The following is a 5,536-nucleotide window of genomic DNA, read 5'->3' as shown; positions in this document are numbered from 1 at the left end:
GCCTGTAGTCCCACCTACTTGGGAGGCTGAGGCAAGAGAATCTCTTAAATGGAAGAGTTTGAGGTTGCTATGAGCTATGATGGCACAGCACTCTACCAAGGGTGACATAGTGAGACTCCATCTCAAAAAAATATATATATATATACTGCATTGGGTGTGGCACATTTCAGTGTTTGCACAGACGCTCCCACTGTGGGCGTGGCAAAGTGTTACTGACTGCCACCTGCCCGGCAAGGACAGAGTGGGGCTGGAACACGAATCTCCAGACTCGGGAGCACTTACCCCCTTCACTACTTCAGGCAGCTCTGTTAGAAAATCAATGATGTGAGAAAAACACTGGGGAAGAGAAGGGAGCCCAGGAGGAGGGCATCTCCAGACAGATAGCGTGTCTAGAAGTGACCCTTCCCATGGCGTCTCCGTCACATCAAACCCTGTGTATGCTCACTGTCTTGGTCCTTGTGGGAAATACATTCTCTGTCATAGTCTCTTCTCTGCATCTGTCTGTTTGCCAGTTCATCTGTCCTTCTGTCCTTCCTTTCTTTCCGATTCTTTAAATATGTAAAAACTATTTGTGGCTCACAGACCACACAAACACAGGCGGCTAACAGCTTGCTGACTAGATTCACGTCACGTCACTCTGCTTCTTGAAAACCTTCTGTGCTTCCAATTCTGCACAGATTAATGTTTAAATTCTCGGGCATTGCAGGAATACTAACGGCCACTCCCAAGTATTAACCATTTCCCCTTCTCTCAAGCCCTCTCTCCCCCATTTTCTAGCTACACAATTTTCTGGAAAAGCTGTGTGCTCTCCTCACTTCTTCACGCCTTTATAATGCTGTCCCTTGCCCCTGAGTTTCTCTGTAAAATCTCTCAGGCTGCTGAGTGGAGGAGAGGAGGGGGGAGGCACACCGTTTAGGGAAGGGAGCGATGTGCCATTATTTCAAGATGTGATGCGCCGTTACTCTGAAGTGCAAGCCTAAGTTCTCAGGTGAAGTTCATTACTGCTGTGTTCTTCTGTCTCACAAATGGTTCATTCTGTTTCCAAATACCTCTGACCCTTAACGCAGACAGCAATGGTCTTTAGAGAGCAACAATGCTTGAAAGACTCACCAATTTCCTCGAACAGATTGTAGATTTTTTTTTAATTTGGTGGAAACTGAACACATTTCAGAATGCATAAGCAATGCCTCCTCCAGCTAATGTGAGATCATCAGATGCTTTATAAATTATAAAAAGGAATCAGAAGACAGGTCCCTAACTAATCTCCTGTCTGTGTCATAGTTGGGTCATTTTCTCACATTTCCCTAAAACTATGTCCTGGTGGGCTTCTTGTAGCCAGGACTCAGGCCCAGGTGACTCAAATTAGGCAGGTGTGGGACAGTAATTATTAGCTGAGGGACTCACTAACCCCTGTTCCACCCTGGCCAGGCTCTGAGCAGACACCATCAGGACAGCTTTGCCTGGCACCCCAGCAGCCACTGTGACTTCTGCTCACCCAGGGCTGCATTTTTCCCCTGAGAAGACCCTGCTCCTTCCTGGAGAGCTCCTTAGGAAGATGTATGCCCTCTTTCTGGGAGACGTTACCACTCACTCTGCTCTAAATGCTAATTCTTTGATTGGAAGTCTATAAAACAGACTGAGGTGGGGTCACTCAGGGTCTGTTGTAGACTGAATTTTATGTACCCCCCCCCAATGTGTATGTTGAAGTCTTAACCTGTAGTATCTCAGAATGTGACTGTAATTAAGATAAGATGAGGCCCTTAGGTTAGGCTCCAATCCGGTCTGACCAGTATCCTTATAACAAGGATATGCGGGCACACAGGAGGACACCAGGGGCAGTGGGCACAGAGGCAGCTTGGCAGTGGCCCTCTGCAAGCCCAGGACAGAGGCCTCAGACAAAACTAAACCTGCCAGCACCTTGATCTTGGATTTCCAACCTCCAGAATTTGAGAAAATTAATTTCTGTGTTTCCACTACCCAGTCTACGGTATTTTGCTGTGGCAGCCCTTCCACACATAGGCAGAACTCAAAATGCTTCAAGGCACGTGGACGTGGCTCTCTAGGACTGCACATCCGGCCTCTCCGGCCTTCTTGACACAGGGCGTGCTCCCTCTTTCCAGCCCAGCCCTGCTGCCCTCCCCCACATGCTCTTCTTCCCTGCCCTTCCTCTGGCCTCCCCAGGCAGTGTGGACATCTCCTCACACCACGTACCCACGCCCAGGCCACACCCTCTGTCCCCAGGGATGGCGTTCTCCAGAATCCCGGCTCTTTGCGGTTCCCACACGCGATGTGAACCTCTCCTCGGTCTCAGATACACGTTGTGTTGAGCAGGGTTCTCTGGAAAAACAGAACCAACAAATGTGTGAACATACACAGAGAGATTTATTTTAAGAAATTGGCTCCGTCACGTGTAGAGGGTTGGCAGATCTGAAGTCTGATGGGGTGGGCTGACAGGCTCAATTCAAATTGCAGTTTGAGTCCAAAGGCAGTCAGCTGACAGAGTCCCTTACTCAGCAGAGCTCGGCCTTAGTTCTACTTCAGCCTTCAATTTACTGAAGCTGCCCACTCACCTTACGGAAGATAATCTGCTTTACTCAAAGACCCCTGAGTTAACTGTTAGTCTCATTCAAAACCACCATCACAGAAGCATCCGGAACAAGGTGTGGCCAAACATCTGGGCATCCTAGGCCAGCCAAGGTGACACAGAAAATGAACCGTCACACGTCATCCTTGTGCTAAGCTGCCGTGTCTTATTCTCAGAGAACTGATTAAAAGGACAATGTCCAATGTGATAGGCACATGGGCCTGTGGAGCATTTGAAATGAGGCTAGTTCAAGTTCAGCTGTGCTGTATGGGTAGGATACACACCAGGTTTCATAAACTAGGTAAAAAGCAGAAAATATCGCATTCATGATTTTTTGCACTGATGTCACCAGGAAGTGATAATTTGGGAAGTATATTGAGTGTATCCTTTTCCCATAGCTGCCATACTAATTATTTAAATTATCATAAACTTAGTGGCTTACATAGGTCACTATAAAAGTTTTGAGAGACTGTGTTATGGCCCATTATTTCACTTCCAAGAAACACAGTCCGCAGCATCCTTTCTGATTCAGCTGTGCATGTTTTAACTTGCTATGAGTGTTGCTGGGAGGGCTTCATTTTAGTCTATCTGGGCAGATTTTATATTTCTTGATTTTTGTGTTTTTTTGAAGTTTCATAATGACACACATAAAACAATACATGTATTATCTTACCTTTATGTAATTCAGAAGTCTGACGTGGGTCTCACTGGCCTAAAATCACAGTGTCGGCAAGGCTGCATTCTTTTGGAAGGCTCTAGGTGAGAATCTGCTTCATTGCCGTATCCAGATTCTGGAGGCTGCTTACCTTCCTTGGCCCCTTGCTCTATATTCAAAGCCAGCAATATCTCCTCTCTTACCTCCTCCAAGTTCACATCTCTTCCTCCAAGTGGGACCACAGATCGGGCCCACTTATACAATCAGGATAGTCTCTTCATCTCAGAGTTCTTCACCGTAATCACATCTGCAAAGTCCCATTGCCAGTAAGAGATATATTCACACCAGAGATCTTGGACATCCTTGTGGCCATTATTCTGCCTATTCCATTGGATCAAATAAAATACACTATGGAGATCAATTTCACTTTTTTTTGAAACTTTTCTTCATGGGCACCTAGAAAATTTTAAACTGCACGTGTGGCTGGTGTTTGTGGCTTTTCATATATTTCTCCTGGATGATACTGGGTTAGAAGTTGAGAAACACAGAGATTAAGGGACCTGGCAAAAGTTATGGATCAAGTGAATAATGATAATAAGAACATTGAAGTGAGTGGGAGATCGGACCCCTTCTGTCTCCATGCTCAACCTGGGTGATCTCATCCTAATGACTCTAATTCTGTTTGCATGATGACGACTCCGATGTTTTCATCTTCAGCCCAGACCTTGCCCTTGAGCTCCAGCTTTATGTACCTAACTGCTTGGTCCACATGGGTGTCTATTCACCTTCAAACTGAACCCTTGCTTTTCTCCAGCTCCATGGCCATTGGAACCTTCACTGTTCTTTTCATTTCCTGGCCCACAGTCACTATATCAGCAAGTTCTATCAGCCCTGCCTTTGAAATAGATCATCCAACCTCTAATTATTCTCAGCACCTCTACCCCTCCCACCTTTCAAGTTGCCTTTCACAGCAATTAATGCAACAGCCTAACCACTATGCTTTCAACCTTCTCCCCTTCCATTTATTTTCAACACAGCAGTCAAAGTTAGCACCTTAAAATACACAATGTCCTTCCTCACCTCTGAAAGGCTCCCGGTGGTTTTCCATCTCAGTCAGAAGAAAAGCCAAATCCCTCACCAGGTTTCTACGTGGCCTCACAGGGTCTGGCCTCATCTCCCACCATTACCACCTTGGCTCACTCCACCCCAATCACACATACCTCCCACGTTCCTCAGACGTGCCAAAAACGCCACCCCGGGGCCTCTGCACCTGCTCTTCCCTCTACTTCAAAAGCCATTTTCCAAAGAGCTCCGTTGAGAACTCGTTCACTTTTTTAGGTCATTGATTAAATATCAACTTACCAGCATCTCTGTTCCATCGTTGTCCATCCTCCCACCCTGTTTTAGTTCTTTCCATAAAACATCACTACCTGACGTACTATTTGCTTGTTTATCTGTTTATCGCCCGGTTCTTCTCAAAGATACCCACGGAGACTGAGTCTTTCATCTGCAGAACGTCCATTCCTGTATCTTGTGCTTCCAGAACTGCCTGGCACATTGTAAGCCTTCAATAAATGCTGACCAAAAATATATGAACTGTTTGACTCAGAAAGAATTAGTAATGTTATTCTGAATAATTAAGAATAACCTAGATACTCATGACTTCAATATTACTTTTGCCAGAAATGCATTATTTAGTTGGGCAGATATTGTAGAGGCAATTTGCCGACCATGTTAGCCAATTTCAGCAGAAGAATCTTATCCTTCAAAGAGCTGGTGGTTTCAAATCTTCATTGCCCTGTTGCCATTCAAAATCAGTTTTCCCTCCATGGATAATTGTTTAAAACTAGTCTTTAGAACTGGCAGAAGACAAATGCAGATAATTGCTGTTGTAATAAATGGAAAAGCAGGAAAAATTACTGAGTTTTTTCAGTTCATTTAACCCCTAATCAACTGTCAAACAAAACATCCTTCCCAACTGACAGCCTCACTTAGCAAGCTAAAGAGTCTGCTTGTCCAGGTTCCTGTCACATTGCAAGTCTCAGAAAGCAAGCTAATTACTTACCACTTATGCAGAATGGGAACGGGGCATAATATTTTCTTATTACTGTACAACTCTATTTCCCCATTGGCTAATTCTTTTGGAGCTATTGATCTCAAACTTTGGAATTGCATTTTTCCTCATCCCCTACAGATTCCAGATGTTTATGACTTTGGCATAAACTCTTCTTTTGCTTTATTTTTCTTAAAAGCACACTGCACTTGGCTCAGCGCCTGTGGCTCAAACGGCTAAGGCA

Source organism: Otolemur garnettii, unplaced genomic scaffold, assembly GCF_000181295.1.
Source record: "Otolemur garnettii isolate 467f Iridium unplaced genomic scaffold, OtoGar3 scaffold00007, whole genome shotgun sequence".
Lineage (NCBI taxonomy): Eukaryota > Metazoa > Chordata > Mammalia > Primates > Galagidae > Otolemur > Otolemur garnettii.
Note: the sequence above shows the minus strand (reverse complement) of the source record.